This window comes from Staurois parvus, unplaced genomic scaffold (genome assembly GCF_062004578.1).
Source record: "Staurois parvus isolate SC_StPar_1 unplaced genomic scaffold, SC_StPar_1.0 ptg000414l, whole genome shotgun sequence".
Classification (NCBI taxonomy): domain Eukaryota; kingdom Metazoa; phylum Chordata; class Amphibia; order Anura; family Ranidae; genus Staurois; species Staurois parvus.
Genome location: NW_028318210.1, coordinates 477,058 through 499,672, shown reverse-complemented (window position 1 = coordinate 499,672; position 22,615 = coordinate 477,058). Strand labels below are relative to the sequence as shown.

Here is a 22,615-nt window from a genome sequence, read left to right as displayed (position 1 = left end):
CGCAATGTGTGGACACATAACATATACAGCCTCCACCCTGGGAGTCTACAGCATCCTGCCTAATCAGCAGCAGCCCAATAGTAGATGGACAGGGCAAAGGGCCAGTGAGAACAGTGGCCTGGCTCAGGGTGGCTGCAGCCAGCATTGGCAGGGCAGAGGGCGGGGCTCCGTAGTGCTACTGTGCACTCCAGAGCTGGCAGTGGGGAAGTTAGGTGATGGCGAAGGAGAGAGAGGTGCTGGCTGCCCCTGGACACTTGACAACGAGCTGCGCTGGGAGGACAAACTTTGTGTAAGTCTCACTTGTCCTGTATGACTTCTCAATTCCCAGCTGGTCCTTCTACTACAGACAGCATGACTAGTCATTTATTCCTGGAAGCCAATTCTCTGTGCTGCTCACATTGGACTCTGTTCCTACCTACCCTTTATAGCTGTGTGTGCTCTGCTTTGCTCATTGCTAGGAGTTTTCTTTTTATTGGTGGGTCCCCTCACCTCCCCAGTCCATGGTGAGCAGGCAATGAGGAGATTATGTCATTTAACCTTCAGCAACCAATCGGTGAGTCATAATCATGTGTTGCAACCTCTAGAAATCCAATAAGTAAGTGGTACTGATGCACAGTAACCTATAGCAACCAATCCATGAGCTGTAAGGATGTGCGGTAACCTCTAGCAACCAATTAGTAAGTCAGTGTGTGTGTTTTTTGTGATGTTGGGGTGGAGGCCAAAATTGTATTGGGGGGGGCAAGTAAATGTTTGCCCAGGGTCCAAACAATGTTAAAGACAGCCCGGGATCCCAGTGTGGTGATTGGTGTCAATGCTGTGTTGAACTGATGTGCAGAGTCCCACAGCAGTAGGGCAATAGTCTGTCTCTGGAGGAGAATAGCATTCACCCTGTGCTCAGCTCTGAATCCCACGCCAAGAAAGCGAGCCTGTCCCTCTCTGTATAATATATCTGCTTTCCCAGCATCTCTCTGGTTCACCAACTCTCTGGTAGTTGTAGTTCAATCAACAGTTAAAAATACAATATGTATTGGCTATAGGACTACAGGTCCCAAGATCCTCTGTGTTCAGAAAACATCTTAACAGGAAGTGATGTAGCAGACCCTTCCAAATCATTGGATCCAGGTGTTTTGATTCACCTCCATAGTCACAGGTGTATATAATCAAGCACCTAGGCATGCAGACTACTTCTACAAACATTTGTGAAAGAATGGGTCGCTCTCAGGAGCTCAATGAATTCAAGCGTGGTACCATGATAGGTTGCCACCTGGGCAATAAGTCAATCTGTGAAATTTCCTTGCTACTAAATATTCCACGGTCAACTGTTAGTGGTATTATAACAAAATGGAAGCAACTGGGAACAACAGCAACTCAGCCATGAAGTGGTGGGCCATGTAAAATGACAGAGTGGGGTCAGCCCATGCTGAAGCGCACAGTGCGCAGAAGTTGCCAACTGACTGCAGAGATAATAGCTAAAGACTTTGTGTGGCCTTCAGATTAGCACAACAACAGTGCATAGAGAGCTTCATGGAATGGGTTTATATAGCGAGCAGCTGCATCCAAGCCTTACATCACCAAGTGCAATGCAAAGCTTCGGATGCAGTGGTGTAAAGCCCGCTGCCACTGGACTCTAGAGTAGTGGAGACGTGTTCTCTGGAGTGATGAATCACGCTTCTTTGTCTGGCAATCCGATGGATGGGTCTGGGTTTGGCTCTTGCCAGGAGAATGGTAGTTGCCTGACTGCATTGTGCCAAGTGTACAGTTTTGGTGGATGGGGGATTACGCTGTGGGGTTGTTTTTTAGGGGTTGGGCTTGGCCCCTTAGTTCTAGTGAAAGGAACTCTTAAGGCATCAGCATAGCAAGACATTTTGGACAATTTTATGGTCCCAGCTTTGTGGGAACAGTTTGGGGCAGCCTCAGAACTTTTTCCACCTTTAAATATGACCTATAAACTGTACAACACAGTTGAACAACAAACTGAAATCTTAGGTGGAGGAAGTAAAAGTAAAAAAACTAAAATAATACGGTTGCATAAGTGTGCACACCCTTCAACTAATACTTTGTTGAAGCACCTTTTGATTTGATTCCAGCACTCAGTCTTTTTGGCCATGAGTCTATCAGCATGGCACATCTTGACTTGGCAATATTTGCCCACTCTTCCTTTCAAAAACACTCAAAATATGTCAGATTGCAAGGGCATCTCCTGTGCACAGCCCTCTTCAGATCACCCCACAGATTTTCGATCGGATTCAGGGCTGGGCTCAGGCTGGGCCATTCCAAAACTTTAATCTTCTTCTGGTGAAGCCATTCCTTTTGGTCATTGTCATGGTGAAAGATGAAGTTCCTCTTTATATTTAGCTTTCTAGCAGAAGCCTGAAGGTTTTGTGCCAATATTGACTGGTATTTGGAACTGTTCATAATTCCCTCTACCTTGACTAAGGCCCCAGTTCCAGCAGATGAAAAGTAGCCCCAAACCATGATGCTGCCACCACCATACTTCACTGTGGGTATGGTGTTCTTTTGGTGATGTGCAGTGTTGTTTGTGTGCCAAACATATCTTTTAGAATTATGGCCACAACATTCAAGCTTGGTTTCATCAGACGAGAACACATTTTCCCACATGCTTTTGGGAGATTTCATTGTGTTTTTGCAAAATTTATCCGGGCTTGGATGTTTTTCTTCGTAAGAAAAGGCTTCCGTCTTGCCACTCTACCCCATAGCCCAGACATATGAAGAATAAGGGAGATTGTTGTCACATGTACCACACAGCCAGTACTTGCCAGATATTCCTGCAGCTCCTTTAATGTTGCTGTAGGTCTCTCGGCAGCCTCCCAGACCAGTTTTCTTCTCGTCTTTTTCATCAATTTTGGAGGGACGTCCAGTTCTTGGTAATGTCACTGTTTCACCATATTCTCTCCACTTGAGATGACTGTGTTCATTGTGTTCCATGGTATATCTAATACCTTGGAAATTCTTTTGTAGCCTTCTCCTGATACCTTTTAACAATGAGATCCCTTTGATGCTTTGGAAGCTGTCTGCGGACCATGGCTTTTGCTGTAGGATGTGACTGAGAAAATGTCAGGAAAGAGCTACTAGAACAGCTGAACTTTATTTGGGGTTAATCAGAGGCACTTTAAATGATGGCAGGTGTGTACTGACTCCTATTTAACATGATTTTGAATGTGATTGCTTAATTCTGAACACAGTTATAGGCAGGTGTACACACTTATGCAGGCCATAGACGGGTCAAAAACCGGCCATTTTAAAAAAACAAAAAACTAAAAGTTGGTCGTTCAATAGGCCGACGTTACCACCAATGGTAAAAAAAATCAGTTGATTTTCGTCCCATCTACGGCATTTAAATACTTCTATCCCTTGCAGAGAGCTCCGCTATTATATTTGACATGAAAAAGTATTACGGTTGCAACAATGTATCCATTTGTATCCATTTCGGATACAGCTGTTTTTATTCGGATACAAATAGATACATTGTTGCAACCACAATATTTTTCATATAAAATATAATAGCGGACTGGAATTCTTCTTCTTTTTCTTCTTCTTCTTTTTCTTCTTCTTGCAGGTCACGGCTCATGCGCAGATTTTTTATCGGTAAAACGATCAGCCGATTTGCCCACCATTGCCGGCAAAATCGGTCAATTTTTTTCCAACTTTATCGATAAAAAAAAGTGCCAAAACCCCGAAAAGACCGAACCATTAACCCACTAAAGGTGCAAAAATCGGCCTATTTTTTATTTCAGCCAAAAAATCGGCTGATTTTTGACCCGTCTATGGCTATGGCCTGCATTACAGTATGCAACCACATTATTTTAGTTTTTTTTGTTTACTTCCCCCCCCCCTAAAAGATTTCAGTTTGTTTTTCAATTGAGTTGTACAGTTTGTAGGTCACATTAACGGTGGAAAAAGTTCTGAAATTATTTATCTTTGTATCTTTTTTTACATCACAGAAATCTGACATTTTACCAGGGTGTGTAGAAATAGAGAGTTATAGAAATACTATAGAGCTAGCCTGCTGTGTTACATACCTCCTCAATCCAGGTTTGGAGCACAGTGGACTGCTGAGTTCTAGTGGTTCTGATGCAGTTGCATCTTGGGACATTGGGTATAATGCTTCCCTGTTTTAAAGGAGTTATTTAATTAAACATTCTTACAGGTCAGTAAGCAAAGTTGTACAATAAGTAGGATAATTCTATATTATAGAGTGATTAATTAATAAGTTAAACCCATTCCTTCACTGTTAGGTCTATCTCCTTCTAGAAATAGTTGTTCTTGTATTCTTTGGCCATAAATTGAGTAGTAGGAATATTAATCTCCACTTTCACAGTCCACTGGTGCAAAGAAGTGGAAACAGAACTATGCAATGAATCCATTAGTCTCTATGCAGACCTAAGCATTACCCTTTTACAGAAGATATAAAAATGAGCTTCTTTCCTCTACAAAGTATGATGTATAGCCAACAGACTTCACTCTAGGCAAGTCATCATGCCTGTTGCAGATATAATCTCTAGTTATTTGAGTTATTTGATGTAATCATTACTCAAGGACTTATAAAAGAAGTTAAAGGAAAAGCCCAGCCAGGATAAAGTTCACCACAAAGCCATTTTTTTAGTTTTAGTAGGGAAATAGTAAAACCTTTATCAGGGGTGCTACCTGTGTCCTGCTACAGAGAGTTCCCTTGACTTCCTGCCTCAGAGACACAAAAGGAATTCTTTCTAAATTCAGTGCAATTTCCATCTTAGAGAGTTGTCACAGGAATAGGAGTTCTGTTGGAAGATATTCCTTTACCTCTTGCTCAGCTTCAAATTTTTGGATTCTTTTCTCACTCCCAGTCTTTGAGACAATGAACACCAAGGCAAATAGAGTTGAATATCCCCTGAAAGATTAACTTGACAAATAGTTTAAGATATCCAACACTAGCATATATACATTTTTCATCTTAGCAGATGACTATTGTAGAGTGATTCAAATCATTCTTTTGTTAAAAAGGTACATTGGACCCTTATCAATACCTTAGGGCCACCAATAGTGAGTAGACCACACTCCATCTTAGAATGCCGAACATTCTGCAATGCACACGATTCCTCTTTTATTTAGTGGCAGAGAGCACAGGACATTATATGGAATATAAAATTCTCACCCACTTTGTATTCATTGCCCTAAAACATTCATATCACTTTCTTATGAGGGCAGCAATGTAAATGGAGGATTAGGAATCCTATCCTATTATTATTATTATTATACAGTATTTATAAAGCGCCAATAGTTTGCTCAGCCCCATTACAAGGGGGGACAGTACATGTGACAGAACAATAACAATACAATGCAAAACATAAGGGGATCGAGGGCCCTGCTCTTTCAAACTTACAATCTAAGAGGGAGGGATATCCTATAATCACTTGCACCAAATGCCAATAAAGAAAAAGCAAGATCAGCAATGGGGCGTACAGTGCCTACACTACCTTCCTGGGCTCCCCCAAAAGACTGTATAAAGGAATCCTTACTAGTTCACTACATGCTGTGCAGATAGCAAATAGTCTGAGGAAAAAAAACTTTCTGACGTCAGTGGTAAGTTGGTGGAAATTCCATGTTTTCAGTGTGGAAAAAAATATTGTGTTCAGTGAAGGGAAGAAGGGACATTAGTTTCTGTGGGGCAAACTGGTGCTCAGTAGAGGGCATAAACACTTAGCATTGATGCTAAGTGGGAAGAAGGGGTGAACATAGGTGTCAGTGGGTAGGCATTAGTGCTTATTGGGGGTAGTGGTCCTCCATGGGGGGGGGCACTGTTTGCAGTAGGGGAACATTGGTGGTGATGAGGGACATTAGAGTTATGAGGGACATTTTTGGCAGTGGGGAGAATTGGAGCCCAGAAGGTTACCTCATACTTGGATGGACCACAATCGGCATCTGGTGCTGCTGTCTAGCTCGTCTTGCTGTTGGGCAGGAGATCACGCCGGCAGACTGAGCAACTATAGAACCCAAGCCAGGTGCTGGAATGAACATTCCAGCACCCCACAGAGGGTCACAGTTGGCAGTGTGAAGGACCTGGGACAGTTGGGAAGTTTCTGGAATCTCCCTGTTTTGGTTCTTTAATGGGATGCACTGACCATTAATGAGGCCCAAGAAATTAAAGGAGTGGGGGACAGGCCCAAACCTTTGCATATATTTTTTTGCAGACTAATTCCCTGGATCTACTGCGTATATTAACATACAGGTAATTCCTATTTATGCATTGCTTTCATTATATGCTCAGTTTCAGTTGCCTAGGGCTGTGACATGTTTATTGTAAATTATTCCTAGATTGTAAGCTCGAAAGAGCAGGGCCCTCGATCCCCTCATGTTTTGCATTGTATTGGTATTGTTCTGTCACATGTTCTGTCCCCCTTTGTAATGTACAGCGCTGAGCGAACTATTGGCGCTTTATAAATACTGTATAATAATAATAATTTTCTGTAGCATCAAGGCAGAGACCAACATTGAGTTTTTCAGCTATATGCAGATTCTATGAGGCTGATAGGTCCACTTATGAACTTGTCTGAAATGTAAATAAAAGATGCAGAAATCACTTTTTCTTTCCACTGCTGATATCTAAGGTATGCCTGCAGGGTCTCAGGTTGCTTAACAATGCTGTCATTTTGCTATGTGACAGATTTACTTTACAGCAAATGTTGTAAATGTTGTTACTTTGAATATATAAAATGTTTCTCAACAAGACCGGGTATGGTCGGGTATACACGTCTCATTTGCATCCTGCATCCCAAAAATAAGAGGATTATTCCTTGTTTTACGAACATGGGTAGAGTCATGCAAATCATTTGCTTTCATCCCTATGGCCAGATGCACATTCAGAACTGCAGGTGTATAGTGCAAATACATTAAATCCTAGATCGATGCAAAATCGATCTGATGCTGCATGTGTCCCCCACCGGCTCTGCAGTGAGAACTGAGTGATCAAACACAGCTGATTGCTCAGTTTTCCCCTCCATTGTGAGCATGACTGTCAGTCTCTGGCTTTCTGCTCTGCCCCTCCAGCCCTCCCTGGAGTACCGGGCTGTGGAGGGGGGAGGAAGCAGCTGGTTCAGGCTCTCAACGGATCACTGAGAGGATGAGCCAGGTACTGGCCAGGTTTCTACCATATGGTTGGGATCTTTTCAGAGCCTGGATTGCCTGAGTGACGTCAGCTGACAGTGCACTTTAGCCTGCTGTCAGATGAAAATGGGTCACAGCAGTACAGAATGAACTGCATTCCTGTGACCTAAAATAGCTCTGGCTGTACTTCTCCTTTAATATTATACAGCCATTTACTCCATACTGTATTTAGTTGTTTCGGGCTATTTGGGCAACATCAATGCAGTGTGTGGAAACCATGGCTTCTATGGAGTAGGGCTTGGGACCAAACAAGGCAGTATGACCATACAGGTTATGATGAGAAGGGATTCAAGCAATCAAAAAGCCCTCCCTCTATTTGGTTCATAGCACAGTAAGGCAGGCCATACATTAATCATTTTTTCTTTCTTTCAACCAGTGGGTTGAAGGAAAAAAACTGACCCGATTCCCCAATCCACATACTCAATGTGGATGGGGGAATTGCTCCTGCCAAGATATTGTATTCTGACATTGGAAAGCCTTCCCCGCTGTCAGAATACATTGATCGGTGCTATTGGCTATAGCCAGTGGCATTGATCATTCAGAAAAAAAACAATAGGCTGGTTGTACTCAAGTTGATTAGTAGATTGAATTGTGTACAACCAGCCTGCCCATACATTGATTGAATTTTGGTCAGTCCCTGCTGAACTAGTCAAATTTTGATCCATGTATGGCTGCCTTAAGACCTTCGTAAAACGAAAGATATTCACGTCTCATGCCATCATACAAAATATCCTAACAATAAGAGGATTATTCCACATTTCAGGACAGCAGGCTGGGCTATGCAAATTATTGCTATACACCTGTCTGGTCAGATGCACATCTGGCCAGCTGAGCACAAAACATTGATTGACATGTTATGGCTGCAGTGAATTCTATTATTTTGTTACAATAGACATAAATGAGGACTCATTCACACCACAATGGTGTGTGCTTCAACACATTTTTGTGTGTCAAGGGAAGTTGCATTTGGCAGCCCATTCATTATGAAGGACTATACAAGAAATAGGCCCTTTGTGACCTTCCCAAATACAGTGTACTGAAATGTACAGAGCATCTGCATTCGTGTCTTGTGGTGCGTTATATTACAAATACCACGCAGTGCACTTTATATATGTGTTACTGTGCAGCTGACAATAAATGGCATCACACACACTGGGACAGATTTACTAAAACTGGAGCACGCAGAATTTGGTGCAGTTAGGCATAGTAGGCAATCAGCTTCTAACTTCAGTTTGTTCACTTAAGCTGTGACAATAAACCCTAGAAGATGATTGGTCACTATGCCCAGCTGCACTGCATTCTATGCGCACTCGTTTTAGTAAATGCCATTGCCATATGTTAGGCTGCTTTCACACTGATATATTTTTGTTCTGCTTTTGCGTTAAAAAAAGTTGAAGAAAAATGCATGACCATGAAATCCTATGGAACTCTTCACACTTATCCGTTGCGGGTCTGGTGTGTTGTGAATGCCTGAGAGGAGAGGAGAGAGAAGAGTATTTATTTTCAGAGCCCGCTTTCTGTGATGCAGTTGCCTTACCCAGAGAAGGAAGTTACCCTGTAAGCAGGCAGCCTCTTCTGCTCATCCCTTAAAGGGACCTCTGGTTACCTGGATCCGATTCATTTGCTGCCTGGGCATTTGCTGTTTACCATCTCTGAGGGAGGATTACCTTAAACCCTGACCAGACCTATATCTGATGTGGACACCCCTGGATGTGATACTTAATGCGTATAACTACTGGCCTGCCTCGCCGCTGGCTATCCCCGCTTCAGTCGATCCTGAATATGGCTGCCAGACTCATTCACCTTTCCAACCGCTCCGTTTCCACCACCCCCCTCTGCCAATCCCTCCACTGGCTTCCAATTGCGCAACAGATCAAATTCAAAATCCTAACACTGATGTACAAAGCTGTCCACCATACTGCCCCGTACTACATCACTGACCTAACATCCAAGTACCGCCCAGCACGCACACTCCGCTCCTCACAAGACCTCCTTCTCTCTAGTTCCCTGGTCTCCTCCTCCCATGCCCACCTCCAGGACTTCTCCAGGGTGTCACCCATCCTCTGGAACTCCCTGCCCCAACCCATCAGATTATCACCTACTCTCCCCTCCTTTAGGCGCACCCTGAAAACCCATCTCTTCAGGGAAGCCTACCCCACCCCCTGCAAACTTGCCGACCTCCTCCACTCTTCCTACCACTCCATCCCCCACAGCTATCTTCTCCTGTACCACCATCCCCTCCCTCCTAGATTGTAAGCTCGAAAGAGCAGGGCCCTCATTCCCCTCATGTTTTGCATTGTATTGGTATTGTTCTGTCACATGTTCTGTCCCCCTTTGTAATGTACAGCACTGAGCGAACTATTGGCGCTTTATAAATACTGTATTATAATAATAATAATAACTAATACGCATCTGGTGAGTGCGTATTTCTGCCATTTCTCACGGAGCACCACCATTGGATGTTTTAACCAGTCACCTGGCACTTTATAGTATCACGGACTATTATCTTTATTGAACTTTAGTAGTTTTACGGTTCTTTATTTGTTACCATTTAGCGCTGCACTGTTTTATTTATTCCATTTGTAAGGTTTTATTTGGTTACCTTGAGTGCTTAGCTGCTGACTGGATAGCGCTCACTTTTACATTTTTATTATCATATGTTAGGCTGCTTTCACACTGATATATTTTTATTCTGCTTTTGCGTTAAAAAAAGTTGAAGAAAAATGCATGACTATGGAATCCTGTGGAACTCTTCACACTTATCCGTTGCGGGTCTGGTGTGTTGTGTAAAATCCTGCTTGCTGCATTTTTGGTGCATGTTCGGTGTAGTACAAAAAAAATGATATCGAAACGCAGCTCCCCATTTAAATGAATGGAAAAGCGCTTTTGGTGTATTTTAGGCAGTAAAAACGTTGCAAAAACACACATGTGTTTTTACTGCGTTTATGCTACAGATCAGTGTGAAATTAGCCTTGTTGTAAACCCCTGGTTGAGCAGCCTGCAGCAGCTACTCATTAGGGAGAAAATTACCCATTTCCCCCAAAAATGGCAGACCCATAGGGGATTAATAACTAAAACTAGAGAGTGCAAAACCTGGTGCAACTCTGCATAGAAACCAGTTAGCTTCCAGGTTTTTTTTATTGTCAAAGCTTGATAGAACAAAATGAAAGAATAAGTTCACCTTTCCATAAAAAATAATAAATGCACATTTTTTTGCAGGTAAACAAATGTGCATTTATTATTTTTGTGTTAGGAGACTCTAAAGCATTGCACCAGTGATCAGCAGATCACTGATGCCATGCAGGTCTCCTGCAGACTGTCAATGAATTTGCTTGCTCGTACATCCCGTATGAGCAAGCCGATACTCCTGACAGGAAGAATCAATGAACTACCACAGTGCTGACAGCGCCGCGGCACTTCATTGATGACTACAAGCCAACAGCCGCTGAGGCTATCAGGTCCTGCAGTCCATTCATTCACAAAGGACCATGAATGAATGATAGGGCTGTGTGGGCTGTTTTTGAAAAGTGCTGTTTTTGAAAAGTGCTGTTTTTGAAAAGTGAAAGTTAGTAGAGGGAACTTCTCCCCATACTTCTGTCATAGGGAGGGGGGCAACGGGCAGCAGCATCTGCAGGGTCGGGAACATGTTACATGTTCCACCCTAAAACGGATGGAACATGTTCCTAAAGGTGAACTTATCCTTGAAATTTGAAGCTGATTGGCTACCATGAACAGCTGCACCAGATTTTGCGCTCTCCTGTTTTAACAAATTCCCCCCTATGGGGACCTGTCATTGGTCATTATTAAGCAATATGACATTGTGATTGCAGGTGGGAAGCAAAATTACTATTTTACTTATATAGCAATAATGACTGCTGAAGTGCTGTATAGAGTAGGGACCTACAAGGACTATAATAAGAACATCATAATGTACACAAATACATTAAAAACTAGGCATAATAACCATAGCCCCCCCCCCCCCCTTTGTCCATGACCAAAAATACCAATACATGCTAAGAATGGTCCTGTCATTTGCTGAGCAATCTGTAGTAGAGAACAAAAAAACAGAGCACACCAACCTTGCGCATTACCTCAGTAAGCAAATAGTAGATTTATTGATTTAGGAGATATAGTCACAAAAGTAGCAGCATAAAAGGCATATAGAATCCAAAATCGAATCATTGGATTAGGAGACACGTGCGAATCCTATCAAAAGGGGAGACTCTCAGGGTGAAACTGACGCGTTTCGAAGGGGGGTCCCTTCTTCGTCAGCTCTGATATCTAAAGGATTTAGATATGCTTTAATTGAAGGTAACCCTTACTTTGCACCCTTCCATGTAAGGCTTACAGTTCCCCAACCTGCTGTTGTTTACAATGTCCTGGTAGACTGAGGGTGATGCCAAACAATTGGCTTTTTTTAGTTGGTTACAGTGTAATCTTCCATCATGCTGTCAGACGTCTTGGTGGATTACTACCAAAAAAAAAAAAAACACTAAACAAATACTGTGCTACAGAATGAATGTTTATTTCTCTGGTCCTGTGGCACAAAAGATTCAATTCACTAAGCTATAACCATCATTCTTTCCGTGTATATATGTACACTATATTGCCAAAAGTATTGGGACACCCCTCCAAATCATTGGATTCAGGTGTTCCAATCACCTCCATGGCCACAGGTGTATAAAATCAAGCACCTAAGCATGCAGACTTCTTCTACAAACATTTGTGAAATAATGGGTCACTCTCAGGAGCTCAGTGAATTCAAGTGGGGCACCGTGGTAGGTTGCCACCTGTGCAATAAGTCCATCCATGAAATTTCCTTGCTACTAAATATTCCACTGTCAGCTGTTAGTGATACTATAACAAAGTGGAAGCAACTGGGAACAACAGCAACTCAGCCACCAAGTGGTAGGACACATAAAATGACACAGTGTGCAGAAGTCACCAACTGTCTGCAGAGTCAATAGCTAAAGACCTCCAAACTTCATGTGGCCTTCAGATGAGCACAAAAACAGTGCACAGAGAGTTTCATGGATGCAGTGGTGTAAAGCACGCCACCACTGGACACTTCTCTGTGTGGCAATCCGATGGACGTGTCCGGTTTTGGCGGTTGCCAAGAGAACGGTACTTGCCTGACTGCATTGTGCCAAGTGTAAAGTTTGGTGGAGGGGGGATTATGTTGTGGTTTTTTATTCAGGGGATGGGCTTGGCCCCTTAGTTCCAGTGTAGGGAACTCTTAAGGCGTCAGCATACCAACACATTTTGGACAATTTCATGGTCCCAACTTTGTGGGAACAGTTTGGGGATGGCCCTTTCCTGTTCCAACATGACTGCACACCAGCAAAGCAAGGTCCATAAAGACATGGATGAGCGAGTTTGGGTTGGAGAAACATGACTGGTCTGCACAGAGTCCTGACATCAACCCGATAGAACACCTAGAGCAGAGACTGAAAGCCAGGCCTTCTTGTCTGACATCAGTCCCTGACCTCACAAATGAGCTTCTGGAAGAATGGTCAAACATTCCCATAGACACACTCCTAAACCTTGTAGACAGCCTTCCCAGAAGAACTGAAGCTATTATAGCTGTAAAGGTGGGCCAACTCAATATTGAACCCTACGGACTAGGATTGGGGTGCCATTAAAGTTTATGTGCATGTAAAGGCAGGCGTCCCAATACTTTTAGCAATATAGTGTGTGTGTGTGTATATATATATATACGCACACACACAGGGCTTTTTTTCTCAGAGGATAGGTAGTCTCCTTTTATGAGTCACCCCTTATCGCTGCCCCCTACCCACCTTCAAGCACTGTCCATTGGTTCTACCCCGTCTACCAAAGAATACAGAACCAAGTATAATTTTTTGGTGATAAGTAATATGTAATGGGATTTATTTAATGATAAGTTGTAAAATTGATTCCCTGCAGCCAGCAATATTACACCCCACTTTCAATGATAGATCCCCCCAGCATCAATAAACCCCATCCAGCGACAATGGACTCCCTGTAATAAAATAACCCCATCAGCAATAATAGACCCTCTCAGCAACAACAGATCCCCCAGCAGTCAGCAGCAATAGATCCTTCAACAGCCAACATTAGATCCCTCCCTCGACAGTAGATCCCACCCAGCACCAATTGACCTTCCAGCACCAATAGATCCTCCATGCATACCCCCTTACATACATTCAGTGCTGGAGGTGCTGTAACTGTGTTCCCACTGAATCCCCCCTGTATATCTGTATGTATTGCCAAACAAATCCAATGATTCTATTATTATTTGGATGCAGCAGAATTGATGAAATACTGACTTCAGGTGCCTCCACATGTGGAATATCTGGTATAAGTGACCACTTGGGTGATGGAAGCTGCCAGCCTCTCCCCACACCTGCCAGGACCATGTTTGTATGCCATCCATCCAGGAATGGCCATCTTATCTGCACCATGTACATAAGTGATGTAGCTTGCCATAGAAAAGTTGCAGTGATTCTTTAGACACACTCCCTCAGCAATCTCCTATACAGAGCACGGGAACAAATTGTTCGATGCTCCCCCAGTGGAAGTCTGCATAACATGGCTGCTGATATTTTGCAACAGTAAAGACTTTGCTGATTATCTCTGTGTAGTTTGCAATGAGCCTGAAATGAAAGGATGAGCAGAGACGTGTTCCCCCTTCCCCTCCTCAGCCTGGCCACACACTGCATGGCATTGGATTTACATCAGCAGCAGCAGCAGCTCGTCTTCCTCCTCTGTGCTGTGTTCACATGCAGCGCCTGCTTCCCCTGACAGCTGCGAAACAGGAGAGAGAATTTTTAGCAAGTAAGGCAATTTGGAGTGACATGCGAAGGATCCCTCCCCCTACACAGGCGCTGATTAACCAGGAGATGCAATGGGCGCTAGGCAAAAACCCTGAGAATCCGAATTGGGAACAGACACCCCAGAAGAGGAGCAGCCGAGCCGGCATTGTACAGGAGGTAAGTGCCAGATCCACACGTATGCCGGGGCTCGGGGTGTGCTTGCTGGAGATCAGCATCACGGTACATCCCTCCGTCCCCAGTGCTGCCTCTGTACATCCCCCTATATAGGGACTGTCTATGGCATGATCTCCCTGTGCTGCCTCTATACATCCCCCTATATAGGGACTGTCTATGGCATGATCTCCCTGTGCTGCCTCTATACATCCCCCTATATAGGGACTGTCTATAGAATGATCCCCCTGTGCTGCCTATACATCCCCCTATATAGGGACTGTCTATGGCATGATCTCCCTGTGCTGTCTATACATCCCCCTATACAGGGACTGTCTATGGCATGATCTCCCTGTGCTGCCTATACATCCCCCTCTATAGGGACTGTCTATGGCATGATCTCCCTGTGCTGCCTATACATCCCCCTATACAGGGACTGTCTATGGCATGATCTCCCTGTGCTGCCTATACATCCCCCTATACAGGGACTGTCTATAGAATGATCCCCCTGTGCTGTCTATACATCCCCCTCTATAGGGACTGTCTATGGCATGATCTCCCTGTGCTGCCACTATACATCCCCCTATATAGGGACTGTCTATAGAATGATCTCCTTGTGCTGTCTATAGATCCCCCTCTATAGGGACTGTCTATGGCATGATCCCCCTGTGCTGCCAATATGCATCCCCCTCTATAGGGACTGTCTATGGCATGATCTCCCTGTGTTGCCTCTATACATCCCCCTCTATAGGGACTGTCTATGGCATGATCTCCCTGTGCTGCCACTATACATCGCTCTATACAGGGACTGTCTATAGAATGATCTCCTTGTGCTGCCTATACATCCCCCTCTATAGGGACTGTCTATGGCATGATCTCCCTGTGCTGCCACTATACATCCCCCTATACAGGGACTGTCTATGGCATGATCTCCCTGTGCTGCCACTATCTATACCCCTCTATAGGGACTGTCTATGGCATGATCTCCCTGTGCTGCCACTATACATCCCCCTATATAGGGACTGTCTATGGCATGATCTCCCTGTGCTGCCACTATCCATCCCCCTCTATAGGGACTGTCTATGGCATGATCTCCCTGTGCTGCCTATACATCCCCCTCTATAGGAACTGTCTATGGCATGATCTCCCTGTGCTGCCACTATACATCCCCCTATATAGGGACTGTCTATAGAATGATCTCCCTGTGCTGCCACTATACATCCCCCTATATAGGGACTGTCTATGGCATGATCTCCCTGTGCTGCCACTATCCATCCCCCTCTATAGGGACTGTCTATGGCATGATCTCCCTGTGCTGCCTATACATCCCCCTCTATAGGAACTGTCTATGGCATGATCTCCCTGTGCTGCCACTATACATCCCCCTATATAGGGACTGTCTATGGCATGATCTCCCTGTGCTGCCACTATACATCCCCCTCTATAGGAACTGTCTATGGCATGATCTCCCTGTGCTGCCTATACATCCCCCTCTTTAGGGACTGTCTATGACGTGATCTCCCTGTGCTGCCTATACATCCCCCTCTATAGGGACTGTCTATGGTATGATCTCCCTGTGCTGCCACTATACATCCCCCTCTATAGGGACTATCTATGGCATGATCTCCCTGTGCTGTCTATACATCCCCCTCTATAGGGACTGCCTATGGCATGATCTCTCTGTGCTGCCACTATACATCCCCCTCTATAGGGACTGTCTATAGAATGATCCCCCTGTGCTGCCTATACATCCCCCTCTATAGGGACTGTCTATGGTATGATCTCCCTGTGCTGCCACTATATATCCCCCTATATGGGGACTGTCTATGGCATGATCTCCCTGTGCTGCCACTATACATCCCCCTCTATAGGGACTGTCTATGGCATGATTTCCCTGTGCTGCCTATACATCCCCCTCTATAGGGACTGTCTATGGCATGATCTCCCTGTGCTGCCACTATACATCCCCCTCTATAGGGACTGCCTATAGAATTATCCCCCTGTGCTGCCACTATACATCCCCCTCTATAGGGACTGTCTATGGCATGGTCTCCCTGTGCTGCCACTATACATCCCCCTCTATAGGGTCTGTCTATGGCATGATACCCCTGTGCTGCCTATACATCCCCCTCTATAGGGACTGCCTATGGCATGATCTCCCTGTGTTGCCTCTATACCTTCCCCTCTATAAGGACTGTCTATGGCATGAGCTCCCTGTGCTGCCTCTATACCTCCCTCTCTATAGGGACAGTCTATGGCATGATACCCCTGTGCTGCCACTATACATCCCCCACTATGCGTACCATTTATGACATGATACCCCTGTGCTTCCTCTATATATCCCCCATCTATATGTACCTTCTATAGCATGATCCCCCTGTACGCCTACTATATATCCCCCCTCTATATGTACCTTATATGACATAATACCCCCTGTGCTCCCTCTATATATACATTCTATGGCATGATCTCCTTTCTATATGTACCTTCTATGGCATGATCCCTTGTGCCCCCCTCTATATATCTACCATCTATATGTGCCTTCTATTGTATGATCCCTTGTGCCCCCCTCTATATATCTCCCATCTATATGTACCTTTTATGGCAGGATCCCCCTCGTGCTCCCTCTATATATCCCCCATCTATATGTACCTTCTGTGACATGATCCCCCCCCCCCTTGTGCTCCCTCTATATATCCCCATGTCTATATGTACCTTCTATGACATGATCCCCCTGTGTTCCCTCTATATATCCCCCATCCATATGTACTTTCTATGGCATGAGCCCCCTGTGTTCCCTCTATATATCCCCCATCCATGTGTACCTTATATGGTATGATCCCCTGTGCGCCCTCTATATATCCCCCGTCTATATGTACCTTCTATGACATGATCCCCCTGTGCTCCCTCTATATATCTCCCCATCCATATGTACCTTCTATGACATGATCCCCCTGTGCTCACTTTATATATCCCCCTTCTCTATGTACTATATGTACCTCATATGACATTATACCCCCGTGCTCCCTCTATAAATCCTCAGTCTATATGTACCTTCTATGACATGATCCCCCTGTGTTCCCTCTATATATCCCCCATCTATATGTACCTTCTATGACATGATCCCCCTGTGCTCCCTCTATATATCCCCCCATACATACCGTCTTTGCATGAACCCCCCATGCTCCCTCTATATATCCCCCATATATATGTACCTTCTATGGTATGATCCCCTGTGCTCCCCCTATATACCCCTGCCTGACAACTCATGGGGCCCCAGGGCAATAGGGGATCATGGGGCCCCTGTGTCCTTGCCCAAACTCAAAAAAGCCTATGAAAAAGACACCAGGGGCATCTCATGGGGCCCCCTACTGACCCCATGCCCTCGGGCAGTGCCCGAGTTTCCAAATGGTCAGTCCGCCCCTGCTTCCATGACATGATACCCTGTGCTCCCTCTATATATCCCTATCTATATGTACCTTCTATGGTATGATCCACTTGTGCTCCCTCTATATATCCCCCATCCATATTTACCCTCTATGGCATGATCCATCTGTGCTCCCTCCATATATCCCCTGTCTATATGTACCTTCTATGGCTTGATCCCCTGTGCTCCCTCTATATGTACCTTCTATGGCATGATCCACCTGTGCTCCCTTTATATGTACCTTCTATGGCATGATACCTTGTGCTTACTCTAAATATCCCCCATCCATATGTACCTTCTATGGCATGATCCCGTGTGCTCCTTCTATATATCCCCAGTCTATATGTACCTTCTATGGCATGATGCCCTGTGCTCTCTCTTTATATCCCCCATCCATATGTACCTTCTATGGCATGATCCCCCTGTGCTCTCTCTATATACCCCCCATCCATATGTACCTTCTATGGCATGATCCCCCTGTGCTCTCTCTATATACCCCCCATCCATATGTACCTTCTATGGCATGATCCTCCTGTGCTCTCTCTATATATCCCCGGTCTATATGTACCTTCTATGGCATGATCCTCCTGTGCTCTCTCTATATATCCCCGGTCTATATGTACCATCTATGGCATGATCCCCTGTGCTCTCTCTATATATCCCCCATCCATATGTACCTTCTATGGCAAGATCCCCCGTGCTCTCTCTATATACCCCCCATCCATATGTACCTTCTATGGTATGATCCCCCTGTGCTCTCTCTATATATCCCCCATCCATATGTACCTTCTATGGCATGATCCCCTGTGCTCCCTCTATATATCCCCAGTCTATATGTACCTTCTATGGCATGATCCCCTGTGTTCCCTCTATATACCTCCCCATCTACACATACCTTCTATGGCATGATCCCTTGTACTCCCTCTATATGCCCCATCTATATGTACCTTCTATGGCATGATCTCCTGTGCTCCTACTATAAACTGCCCCATACATACCTTCTATGGCACGATCACCTGTGCTTCCTCTGTATATCGCCCTCTATATGTACCTTCTATGGCATGATGCCCTGTGCTCCCTCTCTATACATCCCCGCTGTTTATGGCATGTATGTATATATTTCCAGGTGAGATGGGAAGATCTCTGCCTGAATGACAATACCCCTGCAAAGTGGGTTTTTTTCTCCTAGTTTATTTTAACCCTTTCAGAGTCGGTGCTGCATTATGTGACCAGACCCCCTCCCCCCTTGTCACTGCAAAGGGTTAATGAGGTCTTTCCCTTCAGATCTAGCGTTACTGATTTAATTAGTGCAACCCTGGGCGGTGTGCAATGCACACATCCGAATGTGAGAGTCAGCCGGGATTAACTCTGTCCTGGCTGCTGCCATTGCAGGCAACACCGGAGGGTTCCTGGGCACCAGGGAGCGTGCCAGAGACTAAACAAATGCCACTTAAGTCATGATGAGCCCTGTGTTTTAAGCTGGCCATACATTATACAATTTTCTTGTTCAATTTCCTTTAGATTTACCTTCAGCTATGCAGCGCAAGGGCCTGCCTGATTGCATACAAATTGAAAGTGTTTCGGTCTGACCTCATATTATATAGTTTTGATAAATCTAAAAGAAAATTGTACAAGAAAATGTTCTTATGTATGGCCAGCCTTATTAGCAAGATCCATCTGACATGGCTGTTCCAGTAGAGGGAAACCAATCAACTCCTGCAGATCTGTCCATTGGTCATATGTATTAGTTTAACCCTTCAATGAAGCACCCTTAGTGCTGGCCTTGCTTAGCTGTTCTTGGATGTTGGTTTAAACCTTTGAATGCCTCCTAGTTAAAGATCACCCCCCTAGAGTGATCCCTGGGAGAGGGAAGCCCACTGGACTTCTACACAAGTGCCCATTGGTCCTATCTGCCAGGCTCATACCTCCCTGGAGCATCCTTACAACCGGGCTTACTCAACTCATTATGGACATTGTGTATTAACCCTTTACGCTGCTTCTTAGTTAGGGTGATACTGGGAAAGGGGGACCATATGAACTCCTGCAGAACTGCCTCATGGTCATTGTTAACCCTTCAATAGAGTGTCCCTAGAACTGAGTTTGCTTAGCTGTTCATGAATTAACTCTTTAAACTGTGTCCTAGTTAATAAGCAATCCCCTGCTTTTAGCCTGGGTTCACACTGATGCGGTACGGAATTCACACCGGTTTCTGTGTGAATTCCGCACTGCATCATAATCGCACCCCGTTTATGCGAACCACTGCGGGTGTGTATGTTAGGTTAACAACACCCCGAAATCAGTTCGCAAAATGTGCTGCAATGTGCAGAATCGCATCGCATGGGTGTGAATACCCATGCGATCCGATTCTAGTGCAGACAAAAAAAGGGTCCTCCACCTTTTTGGTGCAGATGCTGTGCGATTTGAGCCATACATTTTGTATTGCAGTTGCACCGCACTGAATTTGCATGTGATTTTCACAGGAATGCGGTGCAGTTCCTGTGCAAATCACATGCGATGTTCCACACCGCAGAAGTGTGATCCCAGGCTGAGGGTGATCCCTGGGTGCTACTAGGAAGGAGGACCATATGAACGCCTGCAGAACTGTCCATTGCTCACTATGTTAACCCTTCACTAGAATGGCCTGAGGACCGAGTTTATTCTGCTGTTAATGCATTAACCCTTTAAACTATGTCCTAGTTAAAAGTTTATCCCCCTCTTTTTTTTGGGGGGGTGATCCCTGAAGATGGATGTTACTGGGGAGAGGTTAACCCACTGAACTCCCACAAAACTGTTGATTTGTTATATGTGTTAACCCTTCGCTAGGGCATCCTTAGAACTGAGCTTACCTAGCTGCTCATGGAAATGGTAAATTAACCCTTTAGACTGTGTGCTAGTTAAAGGTTTAACCCCCCTCTTTTTTTTGGGGGGGGGGGTGATCCCTCGAGATGGAGTTACTGGGGAGAGGGCAACCCACTGAACTCCCACAAAACTGTCAATTGGTAATATGTGTTAACCCTTTGCTAGGGCATCCTTAGATCTGGGCTTACCTAGCTGTTCATGGAAATGGTAAATTAACCCTTTAGACTGTGTGCTAGTTAAAGGTTTAACCCTTTAGACTATGTCCTAGTTAAAAGTTTATATCCCTCTCTTTTTTTGGGGGGGTTATCCCTGGAGATGGATGTTACCGGGGAGAGGGCAACCCACTGAACTCCCACAAAACTGTCATTTGGTTATATGTGTTAACCCTTCGCTAGGGCATCCATAGAACTGGGGTTACCTAGCTGTTCATGGAAATGGTAAATTAACCCTTTAGACTGTATGTTACTTAACGGTTAACCTGCTGGGAGTATGCTGTTACTGGAGGGGGGGGGGGGGCACAATGAACTCCAGCAGAACTGTCCTTTTCTCACTGTGTGTCAGGTTAACCCTTCACTAGCGTGTCCTAAGAACAGGCTTGCTTGGCTGTTCCTGAATTAACCCAAAATCAGCTGGCTGGTTTGGCTAGATATAACACATGTACTGGAACATCACTTTACTGCACTGTTTGAAATGTTGACCCTTCCTATATACAACCTGACTAGTTGCTGATGCCTGCTTCTGATTAGATTACATAATGTGTATGTGTGGCAGTTATGGCAAGCTCTGATCCGTTTATTTGATTGACGTATGTCTGCACTGCTGAAAATACATACAGTAATCCATCCTGCAGCCTGCTTCCAGTTAGACAGATTCGTGGGTGTATGTTATACACTTCTAGGTTTTCAGATAGCTATGCATTATCCTGTGTGATGACATGTATGAATAATGTAGGTCAGACAGGTACGTACTGTGCTGCTATGTAGGTGGTGTATTACCAACCCTCCTTGTAGGCCGCATTGTACAACTAATAACATATATATGGCAAATTGTTTGTAGAGCCAAGCTGTGTGCATGTCGGGGATGGGATTTGTACCGAGGGCTGTAATTATCTCTCCCAGAACATTATCTGTAGAATTCACATTTGATTTTAATCCATTTAATCTCAATGTGCCCTTGGGCCATGGGTTTGGGTTTAGCCGGGTTCAGTGTCATCTTGGTAAAGGTGGTAAGGACCCAGACGTAGAGGAATGGCCATCCTTCCAGCCTCGGTATTTCCCGTGCACTAGCGGAACAAGGCCCTATACAACTGTAGCAGCTGGGATTTTCCTGTGCTGTCGGTGTCACAAGGCCTAACAACAAGATTGCAGCTTGGTATTTTTAGCACAGTAGTAATAGGCACTGGAGTAAATATTTTTCTGACCTGTAGGTTTATACAGAGATGTTTAGAAATGAAAAGTAACAATGCTATTGACTTCCTTTTTGTAAATAAATGTTGTTTTGTATTATTATATACTTGATCTCTGCCAGAAAGGTTTGCTGTAATTGATTGGTATCAGGTTTGTTCAGTCAAGCAAAGTGTTCTGTGCAGTAACCCAGAGCAAGCTGTCCATTCCTCTTTCACTGATATCACAGGAGTACGCTGAAATGCGATTGGTTGTTATGGGTTACTGCACTTTGCACAGCACCATTGTCCTTGTACAGTACTAAACCCACAACAGTAAAATCAGTCTGCATATGCAATAAAGCATGCTTGTTATATTGGAACCTCAGGAGTTAATCCTCTGTATTGTGTAAAAATGCAGTTTGATCCTGATTGCTCTGATCCTCCCCTTTTTCAAGCAACCACCTCTTATCTACAGACTGAACCATAACCACATGCACATGCTCAGTTTAGTGTGTATTGCTAGAGAGGTTTTTGTTTCTTGGGAGAGTGCATGTGCTCAGCATTAGTAACACTTTAAGTTACCTACCACAAAGGAGCAGAATTTAACCACATTAAACTGCAACGTATTCCCCAACTCACAACTAGGTGACGTCTATCACAGTAAGAGTAATAATTCCACATAATGCTCTTGCAAAGCTGATTTATTTCATTAGAGCCTTAAGGCTACGTTCACACTAGCCATGTTTGCAAGCAGCAGACAGGCGTTTGGGAAGCGTTTTTACCGCTTCCCAAACACCTGTGAAAATTCTGCACATTGCA

At 44.5% G+C, this 22,615-nt stretch overlaps 1 protein-coding gene and 1 long non-coding RNA gene across 5 annotated transcripts in view; one reads left to right on the top strand and one right to left on the bottom strand.

Moving 5' to 3' along the window:
* The window catches only part of LOC149454916 (uncharacterized), a 170,778-nt gene that overhangs the window by 128,562 nt on the left and 19,601 nt on the right, over positions 1-22,615 (bottom strand). The gene's annotated exons all lie outside the window — the stretch shown is intronic.
* SLC8A3 (solute carrier family 8 member A3) overlaps positions 13,722-22,615 on the top strand; it is a 455,799-nt gene continuing 446,905 nt past the window's right edge. For 3 of the 4 annotated variants that reach the window (XM_089686834.1, XM_089686832.1, XM_089686833.1), the window contains exon 1: positions 13,722-14,132. The gene's annotated coding sequence lies outside the window, so the exon portion shown is untranslated. The remainder of the gene's footprint in view (positions 14,133-22,615) is intronic. The other variant, XM_089686831.1, reaches the window with a different exon arrangement.